At 51.8% G+C, this 18,453-nt stretch overlaps 1 long non-coding RNA gene across 3 annotated transcripts in view; it reads right to left on the minus strand.

The window, feature by feature from the left end:
* Nucleotides 1-18,453, minus strand: part of LOC144762056 (uncharacterized) — a 100,114-nt gene that overhangs the window by 57,326 nt on the left and 24,335 nt on the right. For all 3 annotated transcript variants that reach the window (XR_013596032.1, XR_013596031.1, XR_013596030.1), the window contains exon 2: nucleotides 7,189-7,338. This is a non-coding gene — a long non-coding RNA (uncharacterized LOC144762056). The remainder of the gene's footprint in view (nucleotides 1-7,188; nucleotides 7,339-18,453) is intronic.

Here is an 18,453-nt window from a genome sequence, read left to right on the forward strand (position 1 = left end):
GCCCTGGATCAGGAGATCAGTTGTATCTGGGATCGAAGCCCTGCTGACCTCGTCACGGCTGACCCTGCTAAGAACTCTGGAACCTGGAACCTCTGAGCCCTGCTGACGCTGTCGCGGCTCTACCAAGCTGAACCATCTTCGGAGGCCCTGCTGACGCTGTCGCGGCCTGACCACGCTGAACCATCCGCTGAGCCCTGCTGACGCTGTCGCGGCTCTACCAAGCAGAACCATCTTTGGAGGCCCTGCTGACGCTGTCGCGGCCTGACCACGCTGAACCATCCGCCGAGCCCTGCTGACGCTGTCGCGGCTCTACCAAGCTGAACCATCTTCGGAGGCCCTGCTGACGCTGTCGCGGCCTGACCACGCTGAACCATCCGCCGAGCCCTGCTGACGCTGTCGCGGCTCTACCAAGCTGAACCATCTTCGAAGGCCCTGCTGACGCTGTCGTGGCCTGACCACGCTGAACCATCCGCCGAGCCCTGCTGACGCTGTCGCGGCTCTACCAAGCTGAACCGTCTTCGGAGGCCCTGCTGACGCTGTCGCGGCCTGACTACGCTGAACCATCCGTCGAGCCCTGCTGACGCTGTTGCGGCTCCCGGCACCCCCCAGCTCGAGGATTGAGAGCTGTGCGCAGGGTTTCCTAGTACCAGCTGGTACCAAGACTGTCCCGCTACCCCCTTCCCTGGACATTGAGACACTGTTGGGATCCCTCGATCCCCCTGTACATATTGCTGCGGAACCTTGCCTTTATTCTTTTATATAACGACGGCGCTCGGCCAATTACATACGGAAAGGTGGGTTCCGGGGCGGCAGTCAGACATCTTCTGCCTCCCCTGGGATCGCCTTTCTAACAGTTGACATAAGCTGGAGCGAGGCCCCTGCACACTGACACCATCCCAGTGGCGACCCACCCCTTTATCTCAACAAGCATTTAAAATAGGTAACCCTGCCTTGGTGACACACAACCCTGACTGAGCATTTCCTACTGACCATGAGGTATGCACCTCTACATCTTAAGGGCAAGCCATCTGGGTTCTTCATCTAAGTGTAGCAGCAGGAATACATGTTTAAGCATCACTTTAGAATGAGGGTACTCATCACATTTGTGTATCATTAGACTACATTGCAATTCCAGCCCCTAAAGGCATCACAGATGAAATCACAGGATTACTTATATACAGCTAGACACCCTAGCAGGAATGTCTGGCAACATAACCCCACTTTGCTTATGACATCACCTTTATCATGTACTTCACATTAGACACGTGAACTTCAGTCCCTCTAAAAGAAATAACATTAGTAAAAGCATTTCTGATGCAATTACACCTCTTCACCGCTAGGGGATGCCCTTCTGCAGACATCCCCAACTCAGCCCTTCACTCCTTAATGCACTTCTCAATACACCCTCAGCTGTAGAACAAAGGTTCCTGCCTAGAAGGTGTTAAATGTTGGCTGAGCCCTTGAGGGGTTATTCCTTTCAAGTCCCCATGTGACTTAGGGAGGGACTTCTCTTCGTGCTGGGGGGAGACTGCGCTCCTCCAGCAGCTCCCCCAGCACCTTATTCATAATTGAGGGTAACCCCCCTCCTCTGGGGGCCACCACACACCAAAAACGCTGATTTCCCCATTCCTTGCAAGGCATTATGGGGAGCTTCAGGCTCCTTCTAATGAATATTATAGCAGCGTCTCTCCCGCTGTGTTGAGTAGAGCCGCGATGTGAGCCTCCGGCCGTGGCATCCCTCGTTGCCCTAGGTGAGTGTAACGGCTCGGGGAGCCCAATCCCTGCAGCCTTTTCCAACTTTCGGGGGCCCGGTCCCACCCGGGCCCATTGCTGCACTTCCTTGCTGTATTGGGGTCCCGGTCCCACCCGGGACCCCCAAATGCCCGTTCAGTGGAGGGCAGCTCAGGGAGCCTACCCCCGGCTGCCCCTGCCGGCTCCCCGTTTGCCTAGCACCCTCGCGTGCAGCCACGGGAGTGTTATTCCTCTTCTCGTCTGCCTGCTCCGGCGGGCAGACGCTTGGGTCTTCACCAGCTCCTCCGGCTTCCTGGGGGAGTGCAATGGCACTCCCCCTCTCGCCAGCCAGCACTCGGGCCCGGGGATGGGATCCCGGGCCCCCGAACATCTTTGGGGCGGTGCGACGGTGCTTCCCCATCCAGCGTTGGCGGGGGCCAGGGTGGGCTCCTGGCGCTGCACTGGGGGGGCATCTTCACGGGGAGCGCGAAAGCGCTCTCCTACTTTGCTTCGGGGCTCGGGATGGGGTCCCGAGCTCCTCTAGACCTCCTTGCATGGGGCGTGACGGCGCTCCCCACCCCCAGCTCCTCTGCATCTTCCGGGCTCAGGTAGTTACAAATAGAGCAAGGGCTCAAAGAGTCTCGGTCAGGGTAGGGGTAGCGGGACAGTCTTAGGGCATCAGTGTCAATATCGGTGCGTATCCGGCGCACAGCTCTCAATCCTCGAGCCGGGGGATATGATGCGATCTTTGGGGTCCAGCCGGACCAGGAGAGTCAGGGAGCCGCGAGTCACTCAGCAGGGCTCAAGCACGATGTCGGAGGTCGTACGATCGTCAGGGGAGCCGCGAGTCACTCAGCAGGGCTCAGGTGGTTCCAGCAGAAGTCCTTCTCTGCCAAGCGAGCTGCGACCACGTCAGCAGGGCTCTCGTCGTTCCAGAATCGAATCTCCTGATAGTCCTGGAGCATCCCCAGTTATAGGACGACTCCTCTCTGATCTCCGGAGTTCTGGTATCCTGGGGTCTTAGCACCTTAGGGCCGCTTGTTGGGGTTTCCTGCCACGCGGCCCTTTGATCCATTCATGCCAGGTTCGGGAGGGGTCCCAGACACACAGCAGGTGTGGAGCCAGCCCTCAGGGTGGCCTGAGGGCGATTGAAACCCATCTCCCGAGGGGAGGTTGGAGGTGTGAGAGAAACTGCTCCTCCCTCTCTCACTCAAGGGGAGCGTGCTGTCCTCCAGCCAAGGTGGCGCCCCTTGGCCTGGGCCGCGCTGATCGGGCGGCCGTCTTAGGGGCCGGGAAGTAGGCACAGACGGGGAAGTCCGGGGACGTGTGTGTGTAACATGGAGGGAAGGGTCGGCTAGGCTGGGGGACATTACTCAGGGGTCTGTTGTGGTGTAAAGCTCGGAAGGGTGTTGCTACAGGTCAGGGAGGACCACGCCATGAGGCCGGGTTTAACATGAGTCCCCCCCAGCTGAAAGTCGGGGAGAACTACCCATCCTCTTGGGGGTTCTCTTCGCTGAGGCGGAAGAACCTGGAGAGGTCGTCAGCGTTGGCGTGGTTGGTACCAGGGCGATGCTCTACAGTGAAATCCATCCCCTGGAGGGAGATCGCCCATCGCAGTAGTTTGGGGTTCTCGCCCCTCATCTGCATCAACCACCGCAATGGTTGATGATCCGTCTGGACTCGGAAATGGGTTCCGAACAAGTAGGGCCGTAATTTCTTTAGGGCCCAGACTACTGCGAACGCTTCTCGTTCGATGATGCTCCACCTCTGCTCTCTGGGGAGTAGCCTCCGGCTAAGGAAGATTACCACTGGTCTAGACCTTTCTCATTCAGTTGGGATAGTTCGGCCCCAATGCCGTGTTCCGAAGCATCGGTCTGTACCACAAACTCTTTTGAGTAGTCAGGGGCCCGTAGCACAGGGCAGTACACGTGGCTTTCTTGAGGGCGTTGAACGCCTCTTGGCAGGCGGGAGTCCACTGCACCTTCTTGAGCTGCTTTTTGGACGTTAGTTCTGTGAGGGGACCTACGAGGCTGCCGTAACTCCTGATGAACCTCCGGTAGTAGCCGGTGAGGCCCAGGAAGGCTCGGACCTCTGTTTGGGTGGTTGGTGGTTCCCAGGTAAATATGGCGTCGATCTTAGGCTGTAAAGGGGCGATTTGCCCGCTTCCTACCTGGTGTCCCAGGTAGACCACCGACCCTAGCCCAATCTGGCATTTGCTAGCTTTCACTGTGAGGCCTGCCTGGCGCAGAGCCATCAGCACCCTCCGGAGGTGCTGGAGGTGCTCACTGCATTCCTAACTGAAAACCGCGATATCGTCCAGATATGCGGCACTGAACTCTTCCAACCCGGCCAGGACTCTGTTTACCAGTCTCTGAAAAGTGGCCGGGGCATTTTTCATCCTGAAGGGCATCACACGAAAGCGATAGTGCCCATCCGGGGTTGGGAAGGCGGACCGCTCCTTGGCTCCCTCTGTGAGTGCAATTTGCCAGTATCCGCAGGTCAAGTCAAAGGTGCTGAGAAAATGAGCAGACCCGAGATGGTCAATGAGCTCATCGGCGCGGGGGATAGGGTGAGCGTCGGCTCGGGTGATGGCAGTCCACGCAGAATCTCAGTTCAGGGGCGAGACCAGGGGCAGTGACTTTCGGGACCAGCACCACTGGGCTGGCCCTGGGGCTGTCTGAGGGTTCGACCACTCCCATGGACAACATCTTCGAGACCTCGGCCTGGATGCAGGACCGGACTTGATCGGGTACTCGGTTGGCTCGGTGGCGAACGGCTGGTTGTCTCCGGTGTCCACGTCGTGGACACACCAGTCGGTGACCTTGGGGATGAGGGAAAACAGGTCAGAGAACTGCCCCAAGAGCTGGCGGCAGTCTTCGCGTTGCTGGAGAGTGAGGGAAGAGGAGAGGTTCACTCCGTCCACGGAGCCATCTTTCTCTTTGGTGCACAGGAGGTCAGGGAGAGGCTCCGTTTCCTCTTCCGCCCCATCATCTGTGGCCAACAGTAGACTCAGCTCCGTCCGCACGAAGTGAGGCTTGAGGCGGTTCACGTGCAGGACCCGCAGGGGGTTCCGGGGGGACTGGACGTCCATCAAGTACTTGACTTGGCTTTTCCGCTCGATCACCTTGAAGGGCCCCATCTACTTATCTTGGAGGGCGCAAGGTTTTCCTGGGGCCATGACCCATACCTGCTGGCCCGGCTGGAACTCGACCAGAGTGGCATTCTGGTCGTACCAGCGCTTCATTTCTTCCTGGCTCGCCTCCAGGTTGGCCTCGGCCAGCTCCCGGAACTTCCGAGTCTGTTTTCGGAGGGTCAGAATGTACCAGAACACCTCCTGAGGAGGGTCTCGGGGTGCCGTCTCCCGGCCTTCTCTGACAAGGCTGAGGGCTGACTGGCTAAAGCCAGTGCTGCTCCTGTTCCGAGTGTGGAGGAAGCTTGCACTGCTGCAGCCAGTGCTGCCCCTGTTTTGTGTGTGAAGGAAGCTTGCACTGCTGCAGCCAGTGCTGCCCCTGTTCTGTGTGTGAAGGAAGCTTGCACTGCTGCAGCCAGTGCTGTACCTGTTCTGTGTGTGAAGGACGTTTGCACTGCTGCAGCCAGTGCTGCCCCTGTTCTGTGTGTGAAGGAAGCTTGCACTGCTGCAGCCAGTGCTACCACTGTTCTGTGTGTGGAGGAAGCTTGCACTGCTGCAACCAGTGCTGCCCCTGTTCTGTGTGTGAAGGAAGCTTGCACTGCTGCATCCAGTGCTGGCCCTGTTCTGTGTGTGAAGGAAGCTTGCACTGCTGCAGCCAGTGCTGCCCCTGTTCTGTGTGTGAAGGAAGCTTGCACTGCTGCAGCCAGTGCGTCGCCTGTTCTATGCGTGAAGGAAGCTTGCACTGCTGAAGCCAGTGCGTTGCCTGTTCTATGCGTGAAGGAAGCTTGCACTGCTGCAGCCAGTGCTGCGCGTGTTCCGTGTGTAGAGGAAGCTTGCACTGCTGCAGCCAGTGCTGCCCCTGTTTTGTGAGTGGAGGAAGCTTGCACTGCTAAAGCCAGTGCTGCCGCTGTTCTGTGTGTGAAGGAAGCTTGCACTGCTGCAGCCAGTGCGTCGCCTGTTGTATGTGTGGAGGAAGCTTGCACTGCTGCAGCCAGTGCTGCCCCTGTTCTGTGAGAGGAGGAAGCTTGCACTGCTAAAGCCAGTGCTGCCCCTGTTCCGTGTGTGGAGGAAGCTTGCACTGTTGGAGCCAGTGCTGCCCCTGTTCTGTGAGAGGAGGAAGCTTGCACTGCTAAAGCTAGTGCTGCCCCTGTTCCGTGTGTGGAGGAAGCTTGCACTGTTGGAGCCAGTGCTGCCCCTGTTCTGTGAGTGAAGGAAGCTTGCACTGCTGAAGCCAGTACTGCCAATGTTCCGTGTGTGAAGGAAGCTTGCAGTGCTGCAGCCAGTGCTGCCCCTGTTCTGTGAGTGGAGGAAGCTTGCACTGTGGCAGCCAGTGCTGCCCCTGTTCCATGTATTGAGGAAGCTTGCAGTGCTGCAGCCAGTGCTGCCCCTTGTTCCGTGTGTGGAGGAAGCTTGCACTGTTGGAGCCAGTGCTGCCCCTGTTCTGTGAGTGAAGGAAGCTTGCACTGCTGCAGCCAGTGCTGCCCCTGTTCTGTGTGTGGAGGAAGCTTGCACTGCTGCAGCCAGTGCTGTCCCTGTTCTGTGTGTGGAGGAAGCTTGCACTGCTGCAGCCAGTGCTGTCCCTGTTCTGTGTGTGGAGGGAGCTTGCACTGCTGCAGCCAGTGCTGCCCCTGTTCCGTGTGTGAAGGAAGCTTGCACTGCTGCAGCCAGTGCTGCCCCTGTTCTGTGTGTGGAGGGAGCTTGCACTCCTGCAGCCAGTGCTGCCCCTGTTCTGTGTGTGGAGGAAGCTTGCACTGCTGCAGCCAGTGCTGCCTCTGTTCCGTGTGTGGAGGAAGCTTGCACTGCTGCAGCCAGTGCTGCCCCTGTTCTATGCGTGAAGGAAGCTTGCACTGCTGCAGCCAGTGCTGCCCCTGTTCTGTGTGTGAAGGAAGCTTGCACTTCTTTTCTGCATCTTAATGAAGTTCGAAGGAACCTTTTCTTGCACCGGGGCCCCTAACCATAGCTATGCCATGTATTGAGGTTCATTATTATATAGATATATATAGATATTTCTCCCGACCCTTAGCATCAGGGATGACGTCTGTCTGTCCGGTGCGCCTGGGCCTGCTCTGGGTCACCTGTGACGTGTGAAGTTGTGATGGGTTTATTCTCAGAGAGGCTCAGGCTGGACTCTGACAATGCCCTGGATGCGCCCTCTGCCCGCAGCCCTACCCGCCTGAATGTAGGTTCAGTTTACACTTATGGTAAAGATCAGGCCCGCCCCCTGCTTCGTGCCAGTTCCGTGGCCCTGCCGGACCCAAAGCAGCCGGAAGTGTGTGAGCCCCCCTCCCCCCAGGCGTTGCCATGGAGACCCCTGCATTGCCCCTTACCTGATGACATGCAACGCAAGACGCAGCCGTCTTTGAGGCAGCATATCCCCTCATCGCACACTTCATTCACGCCGCAGTCATTGCGGATACCACCTAGTTCCTCGCAGATCTGCCGCATATGCTCTGTCGGAGTACAGCCGTCGCCTCCCTCTGTAATAAACAAAATGAAAGAATGGGTGAGTCTGCGGCCTCTTCATTCGCATCCAGCCCCTGAAGAGTTTCCATGCTCATTGGAGCCAGCAGGGGCGCAAACATGGGCGTAAAATCCGCTCCGCTCGCGGATTTTTCGGATTTTCGGCAAATCCGCAATCCGCGAACGCTCGCGAATTTGTCGAAAATCCGTGAATCCGCTCGCGGCGGATTTTTTGCTTGGTTGCGGCGCGCGGCGTGGTGCACGGCGTTCACTTTCCGTCATTTTAGCGTTTGCCGAGTTGTTTTTCTTTGCGAGTGACGCGCCATTTTAGATCTTGCTGCGTGTTCCCGCGGGAGTTTGTCGCCCGCGAATACGTACTCGCGGCTTGCCACCTTGCACAGCACACCTCGCGAGAGTTCGCAATTGCGAACATGTAGTTGCGGCGGAAAGGAACAATCTCGCACTTGCGAAATAGAGATTTTGCAATTTCGCACAAGAAAATCACCAGCAAACAGGATAAACCTTCAGAAAATTATGATTTTTATCAGAATCACTCCTCAGGTTGACATTTGCATGGCCTTTTTTTTTGCAAGGAGTCCATTTTGGGGGGGGGGGGAGGAAGGAAGTGCCCCACAGTCTCCAACTTCCTGTTCCTGTCCAGCAGGCTCCTCCCAGTGCTTTGTCCATCTCCTGGTCACTTTCATTTGGATCTGGAGCTGGAAGGATTACTTTTTGTGGGTGCTGCTGGATATTTGGATTTGAGGCCTTTTTGACTGTCTTTGGATCACTTTTGGATTAGAAATCAACTTTCACAAGTAAGTTTGTTTGGGGCATTACAGTTGCTGCAAGTACAATTTTGGAACTTTTTCAGAAAATTAAATAAATTATATTGTGGGTAGCCACAGTATCCAGTAGGACCAGGGTTGGTTATGGGTGCATGATACAACTGTTTTGTTGAATTTAAACACCATTGAGGCCATGGATGGGCTGGGATTGTGCAGATTTTATTGTTTTTTGTCGTTTTTTTGGGCCTGCTGGTGTGGCCCTTTGCCCAGGGGTGGTGAGTGTTGCATGGGCCTAGTCTTTCTGTGGGGTGTCTTCTTGAATTTAAACATAATTGAGGCCATGGATGGGCTGGGATTGTGCTTATTTTATTGTTTTTTGTCGTTTTTGGGGGGCTGCTGGTGTGGCCTTTTGCTTGCCCAGGGGTGGTGGTGGTGCATGGACTGAGTGTGCCTGTGGTGTTGTCTCACTCTCTTTGATGTAAACATCATGGATGGCATTGGATTGTGGTGATTTCTGGCTGTTTTTCTGTTTTTTGGGGGTGTACTGTTGATGTGGTCTGGCCATGTGGGTGGTGGTGGTGGCCATCTTGAGTGCTGGCTGGTACAGGCAACATGTGCTTGGGGTGTAAGGGGGCCATTTTGAGGAGAGGCAGTGTCTGAGGCCTGCACTTATTTTGCCTACTTTTCATCCCTTATGCCCAGGGGTAGTGAGTGTTGCATGGGCCTAGTGTTTCTGAGGGGTGTCTTCTTGAATTTAAACACCATTGAGGCCATGGATGGGCTGGGATTGTGCAGATTTTATTGTTTTTTGTCGTTTTTTTGGGCCTGCTGGTGTGGCCCTTTGCCCAGGGGTGGTGAGTGTTGCATGGGCCTAGTCTTTCTGTGGGGTGTCTTCTTGAATTTAAACACCATTGAGGCCATGGATGGGCTGGGATTGTGCAGATTTTATTGTTTTTTGTCGTTTTTTTGGGCCTGCTGGTGTGGCCCTTTGCCCAGGGGTGGTGAGTGTTGCATGGGCCTAGTCTTTCTGTGGGGTGTCTTCTTGAATTTAAACATAATTGAGGCCATGGATGGGCTGGGATTGTGCTTATTTTATTGTTTTTTGTCGTTTTTGGGGGGCTGCTGGTGTGGCCTTTTGCTTGCCCAGGGGTGGTGGTGGTGCATGGACTGAGTGTGCCTGTGGTGTTGTCTCACTCTCTTTGATGTAAACATCATGGATGGCATTGGATTGTGGTGATTTCTGGCTGTTTTTCTGTTTTTTGGGGGTGTACTGTTGATGTGGACTGGCCATGTGGGTGGTGGTGGTGGCCATCTTGAGTGCTGGCTGGTACAGGCAACATGTGCTTGGGGTGTAAGGGGGCCATTTTGAGGAGAGGCAGTGTCTGAGGCCTGCACTTATTTTGCCTACTTTTCATCCCTTATGCCCAGGGGTAGTGAGTGTTGCATGGGCCTAGTGTTTCTGAGGGGTGTCTTCTTGAATTTAAACACCATTGAGGCCATGGATGGGCTGGGATTGTGCAGATTTTATTGTTTTTTGTCGTTTTTTTGGGCCTGCTGGTGTGGCCCTTTGCCCAGGGGTGGTGAGTGTTGCATGGGCCTAGTCTTTCTGTGGGGTGTCTTCTTGAATTTAAACACCATTGAGGCCATGGATGGGCTGGGATTGTGCAGATTTTATTGTTTTTTGTCGTTTTTTTGGGCCTGCTGGTGTGGCCCTTTGCCCAGGGGTGGTGAGTGTTGCATGGGCCTAGTCTTTCTGTGGGGTGTCTTCTTGAATTTAAACACCATTGAGGCCATGGATGGGCTGGGATTGTGCAGATTTTATTGTTTTTTGTCGTTTTTTTGGGCCTGCTGGTGTGGCCCTTTGCCCAGGGGTGGTGAGTGTTGCATGGGCCTAGTCTTTCTGTGGGGTGTCTTCTTGAATTTAAACATAATTGAGGCCATGGATGGGCTGGGATTGTGCTTATTTTATTGTTTTTTGTCGTTTTTGGGGGGCTGCTGGTGTGGCCTTTTGCTTGCCCAGGGGTGGTGGTGGTGCATGGACTGAGTGTGCCTGTGGTGTTGTCTCACTCTTTTTGATGTAAACATCATGGATGGCATTGGATTGTGGTGATTTCTGGCAGTTTTTCTGTTTTTTGGGGGTGTACTGTTGATGTGGACTGGCCATGTGGGTGGTGGTGGTGGCCATCTTGAGTGCTGGCTGGTACAGGCAACATGTGCTTGGGGTGTAAGGGGGCCATTTTGAGGAGAGGCAGTGTCTGAGGCCTGCACTTATTTTGCCTACTTTTCATCCCTTATGCCCAGGGGTAGTGAGTGTTGCATGGGCCTAGTGTTTCTGAGGGGTGTCTTCTTGAATTTAAACACCATTGAGGTCATGGATGGACTGGGAATGTGCAGATTTTATTGGTTTTTGTCGTTTTTTTGGGCCTGCTGGTGTGGCCCTTTGCCCAGGGGTGGTGAGTGTTGCATGGGCCTAGTCTTTCTGTGGGGTGTCTTCTTGAATTTAAACACCATTGAGGCCATGGATGGGCTGGGATTGTGCAGATTTTATTGTTTTTTGTCGTTTTTTTGGGCCTGCTGGTGTGGCCCTTTGCCCAGGGGTGGTGAGTGTTGCATGGGCCTAGTCTTTCTGTGGGGTGTCTTCTTGAATTTAAACATAATTGAGGCCATGGATGGGCTGGGATTGTGCTTATTTTATTGTTTTTTGTCGTTTTTGGGGGGCTGCTGGTGTGGCCTTTTGCTTGCCCAGGGGTGGTGGTGGTGCATGGACTGAGTGTGCCTGTGGTGTTGTCTCACTCTCTTTGATGTAAACATCATGGATGGCATTGGATTGTGGTGATTTCTGGCTGTTTTTCTGTTTTTTGGGGGTGTACTGTTGATGTGGACTGGCCATGTGGGTGGTGGTGGTGGCCATCTTGAGTGCTGGCTGGTACAGGCAACATGTGCTTGGGGTGTAAGGGGGCCATTTTGAGGAGAGGCAGTGTCTGAGGCCTGCACTTATTTTGCCTACTTTTCATCCCTTATGCCCAGGGGTAGTGAGTGTTGCATACTTGCATGTCCCTAGTCTTTCTGTGGGGTGTCTTCAATGTAAACATCATGGATGGCATGGGATTGTGCTCATTTTTCTGTGTTTTGTCGATTTTTTGGGGTGTATAACTGAACTGATGTTCCTCTGTCTTCCATTGCTTTTAGGTGCACAAGAAGACTCAATAGAACCACCAGTGCCAGGAAGAAGTCCTGCAGCGGTGTGTGCAGCATAACGTCACGCGACGTCACGTCTGGACACAGAACCCTCTGCAACTCGTGCAACTGCTGCCTGCTGACCTGCTCTGAAGAAGATGGCCCCAAAAAAAGTAACCCGTAGCTCCTCTAGCAAGAAAGGTGCCAGTAAGGAGCAGAAGAAGCAAGTTACCAAGGACACTGGTGTGCCGCCCGCCCCTTTTTTTGTGAGTAAAAAAAAAAGTATGCCTGCAGCAGCTGCAGCGGGATCTGCTGGGGACCAAGCTGGCAGCAGCACCCCCGCTCCATTGGGCTCAGTGCCACCACCACCACCACGCCAACTTAAGTCCAAGCCCTTGAGTGCTGCAGAGGCAGCCAGTATACTTCTTCAATCACCATCGACCAGTGATGTTGGCTCATCGCAAGAAAGCAGCAGCAATGTCCCTCAATCAACACAGGTTGTTGTAGCTCATCTGACGAGTGTTGAACAACCACAGCGGCAACAACAATCACATGTGCAAGTACAAGCCCAAGTACATGTGGAAGGAGAGGCAGCGCAAGGAGATGCGCATGCAGAGGTGCATGGAGGGTCACAACAAGTGCCCACAATAGTTGTTCCTCCCGAAGTAGGGGCACATCAGGAAATCGACAATCAAGGCGAGGTATCATTTGAGGAAGCCACTCCTCCTGATGATCCTTCATTGTCTTCCACAACCCTAGCAAGGAAGAGATCAAGGGTGGTGTCTACATCCTCTTCAAGCACACCTCCTTCTGATGATACGGATCAAACTTGGGAACCAGCACCACAGCCGTCTGAGAGTGAGGCACACCATGATCCAACAAAGGTACTTAAGCGTAAAAGGAAGCTCGTCCAAAGTCTCAGACTTATGGAGTGTGATGAGGCTCAACAAGAAGTGGCGGATACTGCTGCTGATGAAGACTCTGCCAACGACGACCCAGTCATCATAAAGGTCACTGCAGCCCCAGCGGGCATGCAGCAAACAGACATTTTGACCCTAGCCCGAAGAGCTGCTGCGCGTGATGATGATGATGATGATGTTGTCGATGAGGAGGCAGTGGAAACACCACAATCATTGGAGTTAAGTAGTACACCAACTCGTCCCGCTTCCATATTTCTTTCTGGCAAGAAGAGACCTGCGTCAACCTCGACCTTAATTAGTGGCGGTGAAAGTGGAAAACGTACAAAAGTTGGCCAATCCAGATCCTCCACTTCATCTGGCATTAGCTTCATGACCACCACCACCACCAGTATCGCCGCCTCCTCCAGGTCCCACAGACACTTCAAGTCCCCAGTTTGGGACTTCTTTACTGTTTGTCCCAAAAATCCAAGGTTTGCCATTTGTACCCTTTGTAAGCTTGCAGTTAGTCGTGGTAAGCCAGGTAGCAACTATGGTACCGGCGGCCAGAGTGGTCATCTTGACAGAAAGCACGGTGTCCAATGGTTTGCGCACCTAGCTGCGATCAAGAAAGGCCAAAATCAAGGAAACGTTGATGTTTCATCTGATGTTGACGAGCAGGAAGAAGACGTGTCAAACACTTCCCTTACACCCAGTACCCCTCTCAGCAGCACACCCAATGTGAGGCACACTAAGAGTGTTGGAGCGAGTGAGACACCAACGCACAAAAGTTCACCAGCGAGCAAAATTGGGTCAACGAAGTCATTATCAGCCCGTAAATGCTTGGTCCAGGCCAACATTAGAACAATGCTTACTTCAGACGTGCCATATGAACGCAACCACCCACTGACGCGTCTGTATAACACTAAGCTGGCTAAAATGCTAGCTGTGGACCTTCTACCTTTTTCTTTTGTAGAAGCGGTAGGTTTTCTTGAATTAGTTGCAACGCTCTGCCCTAAATGGAAGGTTCCGAGCCGGTTCTATTTTGCCAGAGTTGCGGTTCCAGCACTACATGAAGATGTGCTGCAGGCGATTGGGGCAGCTTTGCAGAAGAGTGCTGTTCACACAATACATCTGACAACAGACATGTGGACCAGTGGCCCAGGCGATGATTACATGTGCATCACTGCACACTGGGTCTCTTTTTCAGGTGTTATAGCAAAGCTAAACGCAGGTGTTGACCCGGACCAAGTTTTCAAAGCTGCTCGGAAACATGCAACACTAGCCATGTTTGCCTTGGAGAAAAGTCACACAGCAGAAAACCTTTTGGAAGAGTTTGACAAAAAGGTGTTGTCAATGCTATCCCCCCTAAAACGCAAGATTGGTTATGTTTCCACGGATAATGGCGCCAATGTAGTTAAGGCCATGTCACAGGGTCACCATGTTAGAGTGCCGTGTTTGGCGCACTGTATCAACCTGGTAGTTCAAAAATTCTTGAGTGATAAAGAGAGTCCAGCGTTCGAGGTAATGGCCACCTGCCGCAAAATGTGCAACCATTTCAGCCATTCTTTTAAGGCCCGGAAGCATCTGCGGAGACTGCTACTTCAACGTGGAATGCCAGTGAAAGCACTCATCCAGGAGGTGGCAACACGTTGGAACTCAACCTTCTACATGCTTGAGCGTCTGCATGAGCAGTATACGGTACTCGATCACTATTTCTTGACAGAGGCTACATCTCAGAAGGAGGACCTGCGGATGAGTAAGGCGCAATGGGCCATAGTTAAAAGCCTGACAGACATGCTTCGTCCTTTTGAGTTCTTCACGCGTGCAGTCAGCCAGGAGGACTGTAATTTGGGAAAAGCTATCCCATTGTTGTGCATACTGGAGCACCAACTGATGGCGGTTTCTTCTGAGTTTGAAAAAGATGAAAAAAAAAAAAACCATTTCATTTTGTCTGAGAAATTATTACATCGCCTACGTGGTGATGAACGTCTTAAAAACATCAACTCAGATCAGCATTACATTTGTGCTACTATTCTGGATCCACGCTACAAAAAGGCGCTGGCAGACAACGCATTCTTTCCTTTCGCTGATGCAGATGTTCAAAAGTACAAACATTGGTTAGCCTGGTCAGCCAAGAGGTTTGAAAAAGAACGGCAGGTTATTGAAGGAGAAGCCAGTACATCAGCATCAGCATCAGCAGGCCATCCGCAGTCACAAGAATCCACTTCTGCACCTGTGGCTGGGGCACAAGTGACCTCTCAGCCGTTAAAGACACCGGCAACTGGATCATCTGCACCACACACAATGACAACACTAACAGTGGCTGGGGAGGAGGATTGGCTAAGTTTGATGGGGTATGGTTCTCTAAAAAATGTCACAGGCACAGCAAAAAGTAAGCAAAGTGGAGGAACAGTTGATGACCTTGAGTCGATGGTGCAGGACTATCTGAATGACTCAACAGTGGTCTTTCTTAATGAGGAGCCATTGCAGTATTGGCATGGCAAAAAACAATTGTGGCCACAGCTCTACAACCTGGCTATAAACTATTTGTCTTGCCCACTCGCAAGTGTGTCTTCTGAACGTGTTTTCAGTGCTGCTGGTGGCATTGTAACTGCCAAACGGAGCCGCCTATCGCCCAAAAATGTGGAGCGGCTGACAATGATCAAGATGAATCAGCACCTCATACCACCAGATTACAAAGTGCGAGAAAGCACGCCACATGAAGACGATGAGGACAGCAACGTAGATGAGGGGATTTTTTCTCTGTTCGGTGCCACTGACCTCATCCAGCCTGAATTCGCAGAGTATGATGACGAAATCTTGTTCTTATTCCCTGACACCGAGCCCTGAAAATGAGACAATCAATCAAGAACTTTCTTTTTCGTCCTTATTCACTTTTATTCCTGTGTGCTTTGTGTCTCTCTTTCTTTGTTTTGCACAGTTAATTTAATTCAAACTTTAATCACCTAATCCCAAAAACAAGACCATCATCAGAACTGTCTTCACTTGTTTGCTTATTGATTTGAAGGTGCCGCAGTCTACATTCCTCAGGTTCACAAGTTCTGAAGAACATGCTCCTCTATCCTCCTCCTCCAGACTGCGATTTCCCTCCAAGCAGAGTGCTGGATTACGCACAATGAAGAAAGACTCAGCACTTGTGGGGGTGTTGTACTTCTTTGCGGGTGAGTTGACGGTTTTGGGCCCATTGCTGTGAAGCTCTAATAATGGACAAAAGTGTTTTGGACCAAATATGAGGTGGAAATTTCTTGCCGTTTTTGCTGACTTGCTTGCCTTTGAGGTGCTCTTTGGCGGGGTTCCGGGGGTTTGTGTGTAATTTTTGGTGTCTGTCGAAGCACTGCTGCGACAGTCTAATCTTGATTGCATTTGCTTTTCAGGAAATCCGTGGTGGAAAACAGGAGTTATGATGATTGATGATGACCTAGCTGCACAGCGCGTTACTTTGGACCGAAGGCCGAGAGATATTGTAAGTATGAGATTTAGCTTTTTCGCTGTTTGGGGGTGTTGTCGGGTGTTTTTTTGCGGGTGGGTTGGCGCCGGCGGGTCTTGCCTGGGGCATTCCTGGGAAGGTCTAATACCGGATACAAGTGTTTTGGACAAAATCCATAAGGAACAGCCTTTTTTTTGCCATTTCTTCAGACATCTTGCTCAATGTAGCGTTTTGGGGGGCTTCCTGCTGTTCGTGGGTGGGTTGCGGCCGGGGTCTCTGTCGAAGCACTGCTGCGACAGTCTAATCTTGATTGCATTTGCTTTTCAGGAAATCCGTGGTGGAAAACAGGAGTTATGATGATTGATGATGATGACGACCTAGCTGCACAGCGCCGCGTTTGGACCGAAGGCCGAGAGACATTGTAAGTATGAGATTTAGCTTTTTCGCTGTTTGGTGGTGTTGTGTCGCGTGTTTTTTTGCGGGTGGGTTGGCGCCGGCGGGTCTTGCCTGGGGCATTCCTGGGAAGGTCTAATACCGGATACAAGTGTTTTGGACAAAATCCATAAGGAACAGCCTTTTTTTTGCCATTTCTTCAGACATCTTGCTCAATGTAGCGTTTTGGGGGGCTTCCTGCTGTTCGTGGGTGGGTTGCGGCCGGGGTCTCTGTCGAAGCACTGCTGCGACAGTCTAATCTTGATTGCATTTGCTTTTCAGGAAATCCGTGGTGGAAAACAGGAGTTATGATGATTGATGATGATGATGACGACCTAGCTGCACAGCGCCGCGTTTGGACCGAAGGCCGAGAGACATTGTAAGTATGAGATTTAGCTTTTTCGCTGTTTGGTGGTGTTGTGTCGGGTGTTTTTTTGCGGGTGGGTTGGCGGGTCTTGCCTGGGGCATTCCTGGGAAGGTCTAATACCGGCTAGAAGTTAGTTGGACAAAATCCATAAGGAAACACCAGTTTTGGCACTTTGTAAGTTAGGGTTCGTTAGGGTTAGCCCTAGCAGCAGGATTGCATGTGTTTAGGGGGGTTCTATTGCAACGCGGTTCTGTTGTTGTAGAGCACTGTTGGAGCGATGCTGGCTATGGATACTTTTGCTTGCAGGCAAGTGGTTTGAATACAATCCACGGTCTGTATTTGGGTCTACTGTTACTTTCAAAGTACGTTTTGTAACCATTTTTCTGCTAGGCATCGTTTTTGGAGATATGATTGGGTTCTTCTACATTTTTGCGACTGGCTTTAGTAAGGGCCTTGGTGGGAGCATTGCTGGGAAGGTCAAATTTTGTTCTAAAACACAGTAGTACAGCCACCTTGAGGGGAAAGATCCGCTATAATATTTTGGCCATACTTATTGATCCTTAAAAAGGTGACTCAGACAGAGCACGCAATTTCAAAAATATTGTACTGTCTATTAGGGAAATCAAAGTGTGACTTTTTGAACCACACAGCGTACATACCTTTTATTTATTTATCAGTGGTATTGTAATAGCACTTCCTGTTTTCCGTTCAATAATTACAGGCCGGGTTTCAGTCAACATCCGCCAGGCAGGCAGTGGACAGGGTGTCTCTTCTGTCAGTGGTCACCACCACATTGATGGACGAAGCGTCAGCTGGAATGGAGGAGTGCCGCCAATAAGAGGAATTGTTTGCTGCATGCAACTTACTTACCAATTTCAACAGGACAACTCCAACAACATACGCAATACAGATACAGTATCCATTGTTGTCTTTTATTCTATGAGTGTGACTGCATGTGCTTACCTTTACTTTGTAACCAAAGATTGTCTGTAAACTCTGTATCTTCAATTATTGTTTGTCCATGCTCTGCTTTTTTTTTCTTCTCTCAACAAAACCTACCCAAAAAGAAACCCCCATTCCCATCCATTTTACAAACCCTAACCCTCTTCCCCCGGGCTGTGTTGTTTTGCTTGATGTCTGACTAAAATGACATCAATAATTCCACACACTTGCTGGGGAGGATAAGGTGATAGCAGCAACAGGCTGGTGAAGGAATACGAGGATATCTTCTAGACTTACTCAGCTTCAGTACTATATCTTCTAGTAGTAGTAGCCAATGTCAAATAAATTCAACGCAAGTACTAGTTATACTTGCAATACTTTACCATTTGTTAGGCTACATTATGGCACTGTTCTAGTGTACTGTCACCTGCTATTTTCTCGATCGTACCGTAACCGTTGTAATGCTACAGTAAGGAGTACAAACAAGGTTTCGTTTTCTTTTTTTCCATAGGCATGCAACTGCCACTGTGTCACACCACTAGTAACACCGCAATGAGGAAATGTCACCCGCCCAGGAATGACAACGTTAATCCCCATTTCACCTGGAGCCAGCCCTGGGCCTAGCCCTAATTTCTAACACAAATTACAGGTAAGATAAGCGTTTGGTGGGAGGTAGTATAATGGAGTATTATTTCGGAGTAGACAAGAGTTTGACGGTTGTACTACTAAAGTCCTACGACTGTTCAGGAAAACAAAGTTACTGTTACACCCCCGCCCCCCACCCACCAGACTGAAAAGCAGTAAAAAACAGGTATGGTCAGATAAAGTAGTTGAAAAATATATTTATTTATCCCTAACAAAATAATCTCCCTCACCCACCCTAACCCCAACGATTGTCTCTGAAACGTCCCAAAACGATCCCAACTCCCAAATCCCACCCCCCAAAAGTCTATAAAAAAAGGGCAAGGGACACTCCACTACTGGAGGGTGCTGGTGCTGGTGCATGATGCGGCATGGGCATCATACTCCTTGCTGAGGGTGGCAAGCTCGGAGCGGAGGCCCTTAACCAAGGTCTTATACCT

Source organism: Lissotriton helveticus, chromosome 6 (assembly GCF_964261635.1).
Source record: "Lissotriton helveticus chromosome 6, aLisHel1.1, whole genome shotgun sequence".
NCBI classification, from domain to species: domain Eukaryota; kingdom Metazoa; phylum Chordata; class Amphibia; order Caudata; family Salamandridae; genus Lissotriton; species Lissotriton helveticus.